The 16,534-nt window shown below is 42.9% G+C and overlaps 1 long non-coding RNA gene across 1 annotated transcript; it reads right to left on the bottom strand.

Moving 5' to 3' along the window:
- Window positions 1-13,383: 13,383 nt before the first annotated feature.
- On the bottom strand, window positions 13,384-16,275 carry LOC140647201 (uncharacterized). Its single transcript, XR_012040696.1, has 4 exons — window positions 15,998-16,275; window positions 15,536-15,702; window positions 14,326-14,412; window positions 13,384-14,206 (listed from the first exon to the last, which is right to left on the bottom strand). It is a non-coding gene; the product is annotated as an uncharacterized lncRNA (long non-coding RNA).
- Window positions 16,276-16,534: the final 259 nt, after the last annotated feature.

Genomic DNA, 16,534 nt, shown 5'->3' with positions numbered 1-16,534 from the left:
ACTGGCTGAGCAGGACAAACTTCATGGTCTGAATTTCCCCCTTCCTTCATGTGGAAAGTGGTGATGTCACTCGATGGGATGGGAGCTCTGCGTGAGTCAAGACAACAGAAAGCCAGAACCAAGTACTGTACTTATAAAACCACCTGTCATGTCGAGGGATTTGTATGTCCTTTATGAAGCTATTTAAGGAAGATATGAAGACAGCATGCAAATACCACTAAGGGGAAATTGAATTTAAAATGAGATTAATCCAGAGCAGTATCATTAATGTAACCTATTGGAAAGTGCATCTTACAGATTCCAAACATATTTGTCTTCAAGTACCACGTGAGCAAACAGATTCAACAAAGTAAAATGCAGGAACATAGAAATTAGCATATAAAGGCCAAAACAGCAGGCCATGTAGTCTCTTCCTCTCAAATAGTAGCTACCTTAGAATAATACAGGACAAGATATGGGTATACATAAACATATGTGCATGCACCTATCCAGATATAACCATATGCAAAGACACACATCACAGCTGAGAAGGTGTGAGGACTTACAAGGTGCTGTAGCTCCAAGAAGATGAAGATTTAGCAGGTAGAGGAACAAATATCCAAGCAGCATGGGATTAGGTGACGCTCATCTCTTAACTGCCTGTGGCTGTTACAGATACTTTTGTGCAACTCTGCATGGGAAAGTGAGCAAGGGTTCACTAGCCTCATTCTAAACCCATCGATGCCAGCTGTTTCTTTTCCAGAAAAACTCATAACTAGGCAGACAAGATCAGTCTGAAATGTAATGTTTCTGTTGGAAAGCTCAAATGGAGTGAAATCCTCCCAGATGCGGGTCTGATCTGCATTTCATGATGAAGAATCAGAGTGAATCCTGAAGATAATGCTCTGGATTTGTAAAATTATTCATTGACTCACTGGGAAAAAAGTGGTATTCCATGGTTAAACATTGTAAACTAAAACAAAATAAAATGAAGATCATTAAATGGTTAATTCCCAACCTTTTGCCAATAATCACCTGAAAAACCACTTTTTTCTGGCTAGCCCGCATAGTTGTCTAGACAACCAACACCTGCTCTTAATTAATGACTAATATCCCAAACCGGAAACAGTGCTCCCTTGTAACACAGACATGACCTCTGATCATCTCCTTCTACCAGCAAATGTTCAAAACAGCTGAAGACGGCCAAGCCCAGTTAACATTGCCCACCTGCTGCTGCAGCTACTGAAGCCTGGACCGCTCTGCTGTGCTGAGTTCCTTAGGGTTTTTGTTTTGTTTTTTCTGCTGTGCTGTGTGCAGTGACCTGAATTGGCACAAATCCGGCACTCACACACTCACAAAATTGGAAAGAAAGAGAAAAAAATATCCAGGGTGTTTGCTGTATGTTTTCTTTCCAGAGGAAGGCATGCCTCCTGCATTCCACTAGCACAGCTGACAGTAGCTTGTCTCCTGAGACCCTCGGATGACTGGGAGCCCTTGATTCACAGTGGTCTACAACAAGAGATATCAGGGTCTCCCTCCAGGGACCATCTCCAGAGAGCCAGTGCAATAATTATTTTAAAGTTGACCAGACTCTGCCACCAGCCCAACAACCCAGGAGAATCCTGATAGCCAAGATCTGGGTGAATCTGGCTGTCAGACTGGGAGGAAAAGCTCCTCCTTCAGGAAAAGTGAGCAACAAATCTGGTCACCTCCAATGAAACTTGTCTTTTTAGCTCTAATCACAGGGATGTGTCAAAAGAAGTCAAGCTTTGCCTAGCCATTATACAGAGGAGCACAGACCATTGAGGTCCTACCTCCAGTGATGCTGATGCTGACATTGGTGCTGATGACTGAGTGATGTTGCTTTCCTAAAGAAAAAGGCAAAGTCTTTTGTGGAGGCCAAATGCACAGAGGGTAGCTAATGATGACCTTGCTCCCTGATAAAATGGGCCAAATGTAAGACCACAATGTGAGAAAGCCTCAGCTGACATTTTTTATCTAATAAACTGTCCATTTATTTCCAGTCTAAAGCCTGTATCTCCAAGTCTGTTTAATTAGCACTGAATATTAAGAAGTTACAACTTTAACTGAGGGAGCTACCATTTACACAAAGCTTTACCTCTGCTTCCCAGTATCTCAGACTCCCACTAGCAGCAAAATAAAGAGTTAAAAGACTGTCTCTGGAGGCTGGGAGTTGGTTGTCCATAGAACTCTTTTATTAACACTGACCACAGGACAATATTAGCCCAGATGAAGCAACAAACATGTAAGTAACCCTTGGGTGCTGTTTAGGAGTTAGCATGGAAAGGAAGCATTTCCAGGAGGTAGTTTCCATGCAGCCAAGCAGTTTTGAAGGGTAAGAGTGTCTACCAGTATATACAGAAGTTATTCCATCACAACTTGTCCCTATGCCAGACTATGAGCATAAATGTAACCTGAGGGTCATAACAAAGAACCCACTGGATCCATCTAAGACAGATTTTGATGCTTCCTGTGATATCTCAGTTCAAGAAAGCTTTGACTCAGACATCCTGTCCAGCACTGCCGAACACTGGCTTCTCATGCTGTCCCCACGCTGCTGTCATAAGCCCTCCACAGGGCAACTAGCATGGGGCAACTATGATCCCAACTTTTCTTGTACAAACTGTTCATCCTTTTTTTGACATCAGTCATCTAGGTCTGTTCAAACAACACCATGCTAGGCATTCCTTGGTAATAAGAGAAGGGAATGGGCATATAATTACCCAAATAAGTGAAAGTTAGCTTGTTAGCTCATATGGACCCATGTAACTGTAGATTTCACACCAAGCAGAGATGTGACCTGTAATTCAATCTAGTGCCTGTGAGCAGCAGAACTCTTCTCCCTAAGGGAAAAAAAACATAACTGAATGCAAAGAGCCGGGGTGGAGATTGAAATAAAAAATTAAATGAACTGAAAACTTGCAGTTGTTCCCATTCCCAGACGGATTTCCTCCCAAGCTCTCCACCCCTTCTGCAACAAGATGCAAACCTTGATGCAAACGCAGTGTTTTCACACATGCGCACATGCATTTGCACATGTGTGTGCGCACATATACTTTCTCATTTCTAGTTGCATGCTGTGAACAAGGCTCAAGCTTATACGACTGGTTAACAGCCTGGGGAAAGGACATTATTTTTTTCTGGGCTGGGAGGGTGTGGGGGTGGTTTGTGAGGTGAGTGGTGAAGAGCAGCAGAAGAGAGATGAGATGGGAAGGCAAAAAGAGGAAAGAAGAGGAATTTGCAGGATTTGTTCAAGTTCATCCACCTATTAATAAAGGGAAAATGGGGAGTGACAGGGAGATAACACTGAGCAGGCCTCCGCCACTTCACAAACCATTGCCTATAATTTCAGGGAGTAGGAACTCCGGCTGACATATTTTTGGAGTCAGCTACAGTGCTGTCATGGGGCTGGGGAGAGGAAGAAGAGGGGGGTGACTGGAAAGGGGCAGAGCTTGCAGAGAGGAGAGGGAGGCAAGCAAGGCTGAGGTCAACGGCGAGGTGTTGGTGGCAGCTCATGTTCTGTGGTCTCCGGTCGCAAGCACAGTTTGGATGCACTCGGAGAAGGAGCACTTCATAAACTCTGTGCTCAACCGTGGCAGAGCTGGGAAAAGCCGACCAGCTAGTCTCCTCTGGGTTGGCTGCTTACGCTGCATTACCTGACATTTTCCCCGACCCAACTTTACATGACTGAAGTGCCAGAGGTTGCATTAAGGAGGTGTGAACATCATGAGTCTGGATACCAGCCAAAGCTCATGAAGGTCAAGAGAGGATTATTTCCACCAACTTCAACTGGACTTTCAATCAGTTCCAGGTTCAGCCTGAGACTTTCCCTGCATGTACCCAAGAAAATGAGGTGACGTGCCATGTAATGAGTGGGACCACACAGGGGTGACTCACTTGGGGTTTCTCTCTCATGGCAAGTTTGCCAAAGACATCTGGGAACATTCCTGTTTGGGGTGCATGGAAAACAGGTGTCCTAGCAGGTTTTTTGCTATTGTCTCAGAAGAAGAAGTGGCAAGACAACCTAACTGGCAGGAAGATGTTCAAAATATGGAGACAACATGCAAAATTAGGGCTGGAAAGGTAATAAGGTGATTAGCAAATCTTGGGATGAGTTCCTTGCTTTGGGGACCTTTTCAACCACCAAGGACAGACTGCTCAGCCAGCCAGGAAGTCAAACCTCAGCTGCTGCTCCTTCACTTACAAATATAGGACCAGAGCAAGTTTCTAACCCAACAAGGGGTGCTGGGAGGGTAAAGGCATTGAAGTCAATGAGGCAATTCAATGTTGAGATTGAAAAGGAGTTGCTCCATTAGCTTGGTAGGTCCTCATCTGGTTTAACTGCCTTTGCAGATCTCACCCAATGTGCTGAAATGCATCTTCAGTTTTGCCATCAGCCCTCAAATAAATTACCATCGAGAGGTGTTTAGAGACCCCATAGTTAGCAATGTGTTTTGAGAAAAGCACTAAAGAATGATGAAGAGTTGGTGAAATTTTATGTTACAAATATTTTTACAGCTTTAGCCCTATTTTTAGTTAACAAATCATCTATGGACCAATTATAATTTCCTTCACACATATTAAGTACACACAAGAATTTGCCAAACACACTGGTGCTAACCCCAAACATTCAAAAAACATGAGTCAGCCCTCTCTCTGCCTTCTCCCCTCCCATCCCAGTCATATTATCAGCTTAAACTTCATCAGACTCTTACAAAAATAAATGTAGGCTCTTTTTATTTGCCTTCTCGTACTGGAATTTTTTCCATTTTGACTTTTTAAGGTTTCTTCTGCACTTCTGAGCATTATTACTTTATTTTCTTTTTAAAAGAAGCCTGATATTTTCTCATAATTACTTGTCTTTCAGAGTGAAGGATGCATAAAAAACTCTCCAAGTAAAGACTGGGACAAAAGCACATGCAATCTTTGGATTTCCCCATTCTAGTTGTACCCATGTGGTCTTAGCTGTTCTTAATTCATTATGTGGAACACGCAAGTAAGCCAATGCTATGATTACTGCTTTGTCTTCCCAGCTGGGATGGCAGTTGGATTGAGGTCATGGTCAGACCCTCATAAGTGTATGTTGGAGCAATCTGAAAGCTTTCAGCCTTTTTAAAGGGAGACTCATTCCCCCTTCCTCCAAGCTAGCCATGATGATTAAAGGCCATTACTAATTTGCCTAAACATAGGCGTCCAATGCCATCTGAGATGCTCTAGGGTATTCCAGCTGGTCTCCAGCATGTGGAGGGCCATGAGTCTTCTGCAAGACCTGTCTGGTATCCACCAGTGGATGTCTTAGACTCCCAAGAGCCTCGAATGGCACTAGACATCTATTTTTGGGGAACTGTGTGCCCTTTTTCCAGTGTAGTGAGGTCCATGTAAATGGTCTCTGAAGATGGCTTAAGCAAATTAGTACTTTGCATTATAGTAGACTTGTGGTCAAGTTACCACTGTTCATCTGACAGCATGACAACTTACTAAACCATTTACAATCCTCTGCCCCCCGACCCCAGGAAACCATGGTTGCTGGAGTGGTGGTTTTGGCCAAATAATCATATCTATTTCAATTTGTGAAACTTCTGTGACACAGTCATCTCCCCCTCTCCCATGTGTCAAAACAAAGGAGATGTCTCTCTCTTGTTTATGGAAACACTGCAAAGCCCCTTTGGACAGATTTGGGAGCTTTCCTCTGCTGCTGCCCATGTAGCTTGTGTTAGACAAGTACTTTAACCATAAGTTTCTCAGCAGAGGGACTACAGTTGTGTACAGTCATGTTCTCTTGGTTGCAGAACACAAGATGTGCTGCTTTTATTCTTCCCCAAACCCTGCTCAATACAGCCTTTTATTTTTTTATGTAGATTAGAGTATCTCCTAGACTGTTCAGACTGATGGCTGCTCAGAGCTACAGTTTGCCACAGACTTCCCATCCATTAACCATTTTGAAAGCAAGACCCATCAGAGGGCTCCATCACACGGTGAGCTGGACCATCGTTTTTGAATGACAATAATATATGCCAAATTTTGTTCTTAGAGGTCTTTGGAGTAGATTATACATTCAGCTCGCTGTCAAACTTGTCTGACAAGACTGCAGATGTATCAGTTAATATTAACTATTTTAGTAGGGTTTTGTGTATTAAATAGTGTAAACTATCATTGAAAAAAATGCAAGAAAGCAATCAGAACATGAATAAAAATAATAGAGGTGCATGCTTAGATTTTCTTTAGATATGGTAGTAGGAAATGTTAGATGAAACTGTTAAGTAAAATATATAAGTAAAAGTAAAATATATGTTATAGTAAAATATAAGTAAAATATATGTTAAGTAAAAGATATAAGATAAAGATAATTAAATAAATAATTGGCCAACAACACATCTTTAAGGAAAATATTGTTAGTATTTCCCTGGCAGAGATTAGAAAGCTAGCTTGTTCAAAACAGCAAAGTATATATTTTCTCTTATATCAAATAAAAGAATTATTTTAGCAGTAGATATACATGCTTATCTAATACAAGTTATATATGCTAGTAGTAATACTATCCCGGCGTTTTATATTAGTGATGAGATAGTGAGAGAAAGTCCCCATTTCACTGCAGTGCTCCTCAAGTCCTGAACCTGTGCTCACCATGAACTTTCATCTACCATCTCCCCAAAGCTTTCTTTGTACCTTGTTACTCAACTAAAGTTACAGAGCATTTTGCATATCCCCTAAAACACCAATCACATCTTACTTTTCTGGAAAGCCAATCTTTAATTTTGGACATCAGCATTTACTTTTTTATTTGTGTTGTACTTCTTTCTAAACATCAAATATCCATAAATGAATTCTCCATGAGTTTCCATTTTGCTGATGGGATCATGAAGGAAAAATGCTCAAGAAATCCTTGTCCCCTTTGCTGTCCCCTATTCCAGAGGACCACAGTTTGTAGATGCCTATACCAGAGGAAAAGTCACAGCCTCATCAGCCATCACTAAGAGAAGTGGAGCAAAACCCTACCAGGATCCCAGCCCTCTTTACTAGTGTGCACCCAAACACTTTGACAAGCAGGAGCAGTGAACTGGATGAGTGCTTCTGGATAACCAGGTCCAGGACCATGCACGCGTGGGGAAGGACCAGATGCGTTGCAGGAAGAGAAGAGCCCAAGAGGCAAAGGGGAACAGGATGGGTCTCACAGCTCCAAATCAAGAGGAGCTGTTCCTGTCCAACTGACTAACTTTACAAGGATATGTAGAGGCTTGACTCTCATTTTAAGGTCATAACTTAAATATATGTTTAACTACCAATATAGACAGAGATATGCATGAACTGCAGTCTGGCTTTCTACATGGCTGAAGCTTTAGAAAAGCATGTTTGGTGCTCTTTGCACTTCAAGACTTTCTTTCTCATCTAATTGAACAGGGCCACAGAAATGCTCAGCACATATAACATCATCTGTAAAAAGCTTCTTTTTGGACCAGTGTTCATTACCGTGCACTGTGGCAGACACTGAAGTAAATCCCTCCTGGCCTGTGTGGTTTTGTGAGAATCCAGGAAAAAAAAAATGAAAAAGCAAAATTCACCAGATCAGCTTTCTAAGCAGTGTCTTTCCTTGCGCTTTCCTAGAAACCCTGCTCTGCTTTTCCCATCTCCTGCCAAGCTGTATAGAATTGGATGAGCATAATTTTTCTTTTTCTCCTTCTACATGAGCTAGTGCCAGTGCAAGTAAGTTTATTATTGTAACTTAACCCTCTCTTGCAAAGTGCATTTAAAGCACCTGGCTTTACATTTTGAATAAAACCGGAACTGCCCTACTTTGCTGAAAATTTAGCTGCTCTTTATTTGACTTGCAGGCGTTTAAGTCAGCTGCAATGGATTGGGGTTAAGAGGGTCTCTGGTGAGAAAAACCTATGAGAGGAGAGAGCAGCTGGAGGTAAAATAGACTTACGAAATCCTTGAGAGACTCAGAGATAGTACTGTCTGGCAGTCTTCAAATTCTACCTGTCCTGCTGCAAAGGAAGACCCATTTGGGGGCTTGGGGTTTTTTGTTTGTTTTGCTTTTTTCTTTTAAACAGGATTATAGAAGCCTTTAATGAAATTGAACCTGGAGGCCAGGGAGTGAATGGGTGTCTGGAGGCTGCCTTCACTATAAAGAAAGAATTGACTAGCACAGACTTAAATAATTTGCAGACATCTGATATTAAAATGAGAGAAATCCCACCCCCACGTCTACTGACTGGGAACTGTGCCCTGCAGACATTTTTAATGGTTAATGTGGCTCCATGCACCCTAACCTTCCAGGAATGCTTTTTGCTGGGATATTTATTGATTTTGCTGGATCTAAACAAAAGCAGAGGAAAGAAAAAAAAAAGAATAATAATAATTAAAAAGCCAGATCAGATGGAAAACAGCTGATAGTCCAGCTTTAGAGAAATCCCTAGAGGAGCTGTCTGCAAAGTCATCCTGAAGATGTGGCAGCTTTGTAGATCTGGTACAACCAGGTCAGGACATCAAGCTGAGTTAGGGAAGTTAGAAAAATCACTGAGAAGGAGTCATTAAGGATACCCATCACACTAAGCCTGGTAAACACTTCTGCAGTGTCCTCTGCCCCCAGCGAGGAGCCTGTGATCAAGAGCAGTGAACAGAATTTGCAAGTTTCAAAGTTTTTCATTGGCAAATAGGGTTATATGAGAATCTAGAGTGTCCAAGGACTACTAAAATAATAAACTAATTTGGAGGCTTATGTAGTTGTTATTATTACTGAATGCATTAATCCTTTAATGTTGAAATAGGAATTACAAGCAAAACAGGTCTTTCAAATCAGAGGCAATGTTTGGAAACGATGTATTTAGCTCACTTTGCATCATCCCCCTTCCATTTAGTTCTGATCATCGGAATGATCCTCTGACAAAGTCTGACAAGGATTCATCTAAGACAGATTCCTGTGAAATCAGTTAATTTGTCCTCTAAATATGTGTATCTAGCTTCAGCTTCTGCAGAAAGAGTTGAAATGACCAACTTAGACAAGATATCAAGTTTTAGATTGCTAATATTGGCCGAAATGAATCCTACTCTTTCCTTTATACCGTCCCCAGTTTCCACTTGGAAAATGAGGATATTAGCATTGCCACAATTCACATGGTGTACTGGAAGGTTGCAAGCCATAAAAAATAACGCAGTGGTTATTTTTTACCACTTAATGCAATGAGCCTTTAGTTCAACAAGGCTCAGTGCAAGGTCCTGCACTTGGGCCACAGCAACCTCATGCAACGCTACAGGCTTGGGGAAGAGTGGCTGGAGAGCTGCCCAGCAGAAAAGGACCTGGGGGTATTGGTCGACAGCCGCCTGAACATGAGCCAGCAGTGTGCCCAGGTGGCCAAGAAAGCCAATGGCATCCTGGCTTGTATCAAAAACAGTGTGGCCACCAGGAGCAGGGCAGTGATTGTGTCCCTGTACTCGGCACTGGTGAGGCCGCACCTCGAATGCTGTGTTCAGTGTTGGGCCCCTCACTACAAGAGAGACATTGAGGGGCTGGAGTGTGTCCAGAGAAGGACAACGAAGCTGGTGAAGGGTCTGGAGCACAAGGCTGATGGGGAGCGGCTGAGGGACCTGGGGTTGTTCAGCCTGGAGAAAAGGAGGCTGAGGGAAGACCTTATCGCTCTCTACAGCTACCTGAAAGGAGGTTGTAGTGAGGTGGGGGTTGGTCTCTTCTCCCACGTAACAAGTGATAGGACGAGAGGAAATGGCCTCAAGTTGTGCCAGGGGAGGTTTAGACTGGATATTAGGAAATTTTACTTCACTGAAAGGGTTATCAAGCATTGGCACAGGCTGCCCAGGGAAGTGGTTGAGTCGCCATCCCTGGAGGTATTTAAAAGACATGTGGATGAGGTGCTTAGGGCCATGGTGTAGTGGTGGTCTTGGTAGTGTTAGGTTTACGGTTGGACTTGATGATCTTAAAGGTCTTTTCCAACCTATACGATTCTGTGATTCTGTGGCCGTGGAGACCTTGAAAATACTTTCTCTAGCAGCCAGGCTTAAGCACTGTTGTCTTCATGTTAACTCTGTTCTAGATCTTTCATTCTGCTTGCAGAGGTCCATTTTTTTATTTCATTGTCTGTAAATGGGGAATGATAGCCAATTCAGATTAATCCCTGAAACCAGGAAAACAAGGGCTGTTCTTCACAGCTTTGGTTCATTTTTAAATCAGTGGCTTTTTCAGTGTTTGAAAGGGTCTTCTGGCCGGAACACGAATGCTGCCAGATTGACGTCGTCATTTGTCACAGCATTGGGGATGAAAAGCAAAATGCCATCCCCCTTGATTCATGAAAGGCTGTCCTTCATGTCAGCTGCTAGAGAAGGTTCATTGCCCTTTCTGAAGCACTGAGCTTAAGGTGAGAGCTCATGTCACCCAACCTCTCACTAGCAGTGGGTTGTCCCCATCTCTGATGCTGCTTTGAGCAAGAGGTTGGACAAGGTGACCTGCAGTCTCCTCTGACCTGAATTTGCCTATGATATAGTATGGCTTTCAGGGAAAAGGATGTCTTGGAAGTGAGGAGGAAAGGGAGACCATCACCACAGGAGACTGAGGCTCACACATGCAGTGATTTGGCAGGGAGCCTGACAAACCAAGCAAGCTCCCATCAGTAATCCAGCAAAGCTTACCTTGGTAAGACTGAACCCCAAGGGGACAAACCCCATTCCAGTTCCTGCGAGGAACAACTGTGCATGGATGAGTCACTCCAATTGCTGCATTTGAGTCTTGCTACTGCAGCTGCTGATCCCATTGCTAACTTCATAACCTTTGTCCTGCCTCAAAACTTTCCATTTGGTGTCTGCACCACGATTCCTGACCTTTGGCTGCTGCACCAAATTTTTCTCCTACTCTATCACTCCATATCTGAGATGCAAACCTCAACCACAGCATGGTCCCCTGCTTGAAATTCATCAAGAGAACATATGGCAGACCTGCTTTTTATATTTGGCCACCAGCAATAACCTCAAAAGTTTACCACATGCTAAGACGAGACAGCATTCATTTTCTGAAGCCATCTTTCCTGTCCTTATTTAGAGAGATATTTCACCATTGGCTTGTTGCTTTCTTGGTCAGTACTTGAGTAGTCAGGTCATTTAGTGCCATCAGGCTCATAGGGCAAGCAGTCAAGGCTGTCAAACTTTCTTTGCACATCATTGTTAATCAGAGGTGCATGATCTCTTTACAACACCAAAGGTGCTGTGAACAGTGCTGGCAAGTTTTAATTATGTACTGACCCTTAGAAACACTAGTCCCTAGGGAAGGCTAGAACTGCCCTCTTTATATCTGTTCACTCATCAAGATTTAAAAAAAAAAGGAAGGGGAGGGAAGGAGTGAAAAGCATTCGTGACAGTTTTGCTAGGAATATCCCAGCAGAGGAAAAGGCCAAGTTCAAATTTTTTAATGTATTTTCCTTTTTAAAAGATCAGAAATGCAAGGCAGCTTCTATCCAGAAGGAAAATAAGCTATCTATGGCAGCAGGTTGAAGGGGACTTACAGCAAAGATGGTCCCATAGTCTAGTTTACTAAAATAAACAGCAAAATCTGGAAAACCAAGGCAGCTGCTTCTGAGAGAGGGGATGGGTCTTTGCATGCTGATCCCTGAGAAGGAAAGGCACATTTCCCACCCCAGGCATAACTGAGCTTGCTTAGAGTAGAGATAGAATAGATTGACAGATAGATAGATAGATAGCCAGACAGACAGACACTTTGTTCATAGAAGAAATCGCAGCACTACAATCTTCTGCCAGAAATCTATGAGGCCAACATGTTCCAAGTACTGCTGAGCAAAGCCCTACAAAATAAGAAGTAGAAATGACCACAAATATGCCTGTGTTTTAAATTCTAGAGGAGTTGGCACTGCCTGGTAGTCTGCTGGTTGGAAAAGGAGCAGCCAAACCTATACAATTGCAGCGAGGCACCCTTGCGTTCTCTGCAAGGGGTGAATTTGCTGCGCAATGCCTGGCATCCAAGCCAATGCTGCAGAAAGCCATTTGCAAAAGTGATCTTCCTTTTACAAAGCAACTTGGAAAAGCTGTGCATGTCACTTCAAAGAACAAAAACCACTGCTGTGTGACTCGGGCACCCAACCAAAGCTGCTCACCCGCAGGGACTGCTGAACCCCGTATAACCAACGTCTCACTAACAAGTGCTCACTCTCAATCTATTGAGACTCAAAGCTGGAGCATCAATTCAAGGAAATCATAACCCATGGAGACAGAAAGTGATGAAAGGCAGCCAATAGGTTATTCACCACAGAATGTTTTCCTAGATCTAATTTCTTCCCTTGTCTTTAAATACAAAGAGTTTGGGGAAAAAATGGGCCACTTTTCTTGGGCATTTAATTCTGAGGCTAACACCAAGCACACCAAGTAGGGCACTTCCACACAGCAGTGAGGATTGCTGGTTTGGTTGGGTTTTTTTTAGTAAGGATGCTTACATATGGAGAACAAACAGTCATATTTCAGCCCCCAGCTGCAGCACGTAAGATAGACACAGGCCCCATAAACTCAGGAGAGTAATTCCCTGCTCCTTTAGTTGTCCATCCTTCCTCAGAGTCTGGATTTAGAGCTGACTCCCAAAAGGAGCATCAAAGCCCTTGATTAGGTGTCTGTTTATATACACCGCGCCTAATTGAACATGTCTTTCTCCAACCATTTTAACCCTGTAAGAAGCACCTACCACACCATTTTCTGGCTAGGGAGTGAGAGGACCCACTGATGCTTCCCACTTCCACACTACAAAGTCTACAGTTAGTATCTTCAGTGGGTAGGCCAAATTCAGAGAAATACTCTTTCTACACGGGCCACCACAGAGAGGTAACATAGCAGTGGTCAGGCTGAACTTAGGTTTCTATTTCCACCAGCGCTGAAAGACATGAAGAAAGAGCAGGTCTTTGATGAACTCCTTGAGCATTTAACATCATTTTATGCTCATATATTTCCATGAGGGCTGGGAGTGAAACTTCACCATGGGGGAAGGGTGGAAGGGTTGCATGTGCCTTTTACTAAATTTGGGAAGTGGGCATTTTAGTCATGACTAATATTTTTTCTTCTCTCTGCTTCCTGTCTCCTAACCTCAAGAGCATCAACCTTTTTACTCACCACTCGCCTGTGGAAAGAGCTGAAAACCCATTTGTACTAGATAACATACTTTGGATTGTTTGATACTACATTGCTGTGTTTCCAATTAGGTTTCCTTGCTTTTATCTTCTTTGTGTAATCTCCTCAGTCCCTCCCACTAATTAGAACCTTATTTGCCTTCTTCCCCCTTTCAACAGTGTTTATCCTTCGCATTGTTCCTTACATCTCTGCTTAGAAAGATTGACTTCTGTTATCTTTGTTTTTTAAATGTATGTTTAGATTTTATTGGCACAGATGCTTGTTAAAGCGATCCAACTATTCATTACAGACCTTATGATTTTCCATTGTAAATTTTCTAGACAATCAACTCAGATCAACGTTATTTTTTGTCTCATTCTACTTTCTTTCAGAGAGTTATGTTTTATGAAAAGCCCAATACTTCAGATTATTACCTTTCATACATAACATTCCCTCAGAATCAGTGGATATCTGATGATATTCTGATGGCTAGACCTCCAGATGTTTTATTTTCTTTATCATACTTGGCTTGTTTTCTAGGACCAAGTCCAAAACAGCCTCTAATCTCAGGGGTTGCTCAACAAATTCTGTGAGGGGCTGTGAAAAGTTATTAAGGGGGAAAAAAGTCTTTACACAACAAATAATTCTGCAAATCCTAGTGTTGTCCTTAGGTACTTAAAACACATGTTGATCAATAATGACCTTGTAACAAGATTAATAAGGAATTGTAACATATACTTTTGGGAGGGCATGGAAACTCTCAGAATAAACTGATTTCTTGCTAACGCAAGTCAGGAAGAACTTTCCAAGGGCAGCTTTCCATAATTGTTGATTAGGAGGTTTTCGTGCTTTTTTCGTGCTTTTTTTCTGTTGCAGATGGCACTTGGCAGTGCTCAAGATTCAGAACAGGTTCTGGATCTGTAGTCTGAGCCAGGATAGCAGTCTCCATGTCCAGAAAACAAATAGAACAAAGATGAGAGGAACCGAATGTGTAACATGCTGCAATGCTCTCCTGCCTCTGTGGAGCTTCGCAAGGCTCAGAACCAAAGAGCACCTTTCTGGAAGGACAGACCACAGCCACCTCAGCTAAGGGGCATGCCTAGAGGTAAACAAAAGGTAAGTGAAGACCAGGAGTCCCAAATTAGAAGAAGTGAGCCAGTAAGTTTGCAATTAACAATTTTGGTTCAGTGGGTAAAGACATTAACAGATTTAACTTACTGATAGGTAAGAGGTGTATTTCCATAATAAAATGGTCTCTGGGAAGCAGCCATTTTCAGTCCACCCTATTTTCCCTGTAGTTCCAGCCTGGTTTTGGTAGCAGAGACAGATGAGAGAACTCAGAGGCTGAGATTTAAGCATTTGCATTCAGGTGGAGGGCTCCCATGTCCAGTAACATCAAGCCTTCTTCCACTGGACAAATTAGCCAACCCTACTAATGACTGATGCTATCAAAAGAACTTAGTGGTGTCGTTATCCTGAGTGAACCTACATTGCTTGGCAGTGCTATCGAGGCACCATCCCATTCCCTGGAGCTAATGCTACCTACACCATGGGCTGTGAATCTCCCCAGATAGTGCTTCTCCTTCTCCTGCCCATGACAGTACCAGAAAAGGGTATCTGCAGCCAGTTCAGGGCTAGGAGGAAAGTCTGTGGTGGTGCTGCCTTACCAGTTGTCCAGGCCCAGGTAGGAGGGAAAGAAAAATGATAGGACAAAGGGTAATGGTTTTAAACTAAAAGAGGGCAGATATAAGGAAGAAATTTTTTACCCTGAGGGTGGTGAGACACTGGCCCAGGTTGCCCACAGAGGTGGGAGATGCCCCATCCCTGGAAACATTCAAGGTCAGGTTGGATGGGGCTCTGAGCAACCTGGTCTAGCTGAAGATGTCTCTGCTCATTGCAGGGGGGTTGAACTAGATGACCTTGAAAGGTCCCTTCTAACCCAAACCGTTCTATGATTCTATGATTTTATGAAAAAGGGGTCTTATGGCTTCCCATGCCATCTCTCGCCAATGCCATCACTGTGAGACGAAAGCTTCTCTGAACAGGTCCCACACTCCAGGTGAGGTCAGAGAAAAGAGAGAGCAAAAGAGAGTTTTTCCACTCTAATTTCACCCAAGCATTGTGTTAAACTTCAGCTTTTATGAGATCTCTAGGCTAATTAAGTGAATAAGAAGTTTTGCAGCAACATGCATTAAATAGCAGAATGGCCTTTGCTATTCTGTTCAATCCATTTTACAGAAAGATTTATCAGAAGAAACAGATGAGGTTTCACTTTTCCAGTTCTTAATACAATCTTTAGATAGTCTCAGGCCACTATTTTTTTTTATCTGTCTTTCCTTCTACTCTGTTTCCTTCAATAATTGATACTTCAGTGGAAATCACAAGTTCAGTGTCCCAGGCAAATCTCTGTTCACCTGCAAGTATATACCTTTCTTGATTCCTATAGATCTTCAGCTGAAGTCCCAAAGCATGAAGGCAAGCTGAACTGCATAACTAAGCACACAGTCTAGTCTTGTCAAGTCACTCTGAAATTCCTCTCGTCACGTTTTGTATCCTTGATTTCTTGCAGACGGGCTCTCCAATATCAGCAGTGCTCTTGGGAAAGGCAGTAACGGGACAAACAAGACAAAACCAATCAGAATTTTTTTGAGATTTCAAGGAAGTTTTGAAACCTTTTTTTCTGTCTTAAGGCTCCCCCCCAGTTTCATGTAAATTTGTTTTCTTTCAAATCAAGTTCAAAACTGACAGGCTGAAATTCAGAATACAAAAAAAAAAAAAAAAGAAGTAGGAAATTTGAGGATTTTCCCACCCCACCCCACTTTCAACAGTTTCCAAACCTTTTTACTACGACAGTCTGAGAGGGCTCTTTATTTTTACAGCTGCTGCATACCTAGTTCTCCTCGCTGGAAGACGCACACGCAGCTCCAGCGATTCTAATCTTTTCATTCCAGGAAAGGAACCAGCTGTAAATCCACTGAAGCAAGATCAGGATACAGCACCAGGACTGTTGTTCTGGCCTCCTGCTGGTTAAGACTTCCCTTGAACTGCTCTCACACTCAGTCCTGTCGTGGGTCCAGGAGCCTCTGTTTTAAGAATCCTTTCCCACCTCCCAGTTCTGACCTCAGTAAGCCTCTAAAGGCAGTGGTATTATGATTTTCATGATCTGGTGAGACACCCCTGCAAAGCAACAGTTGAGTCAGATTTGGAGGAGCGGGGGGGTGCTTGGTTTCTCCCATCCTGAAAGCACCCGAGAGAGGTGCTATGTTTGCATCCACTCCCAATTTCCAAACAAATGGTAGGGATAAAGTTACTCCATGCACACTCCCTGTCCCTGGGTGATGCTGTAAATGAATTTGTGTGATGATAGCGCAGCTCCTTCCCTCTTTTACTCCAAGCAGGGCTGCCACTATCCCTGTTGACATCATAT

The sequence above is a fragment of the Ciconia boyciana genome, chromosome 2 (assembly GCF_034638445.1).
Source record: "Ciconia boyciana chromosome 2, ASM3463844v1, whole genome shotgun sequence".
Taxonomy (NCBI): Eukaryota; Metazoa; Chordata; class Aves; order Ciconiiformes; family Ciconiidae; genus Ciconia; species Ciconia boyciana.
This window is presented reverse-complemented; position numbering and strand designations above follow the sequence as displayed.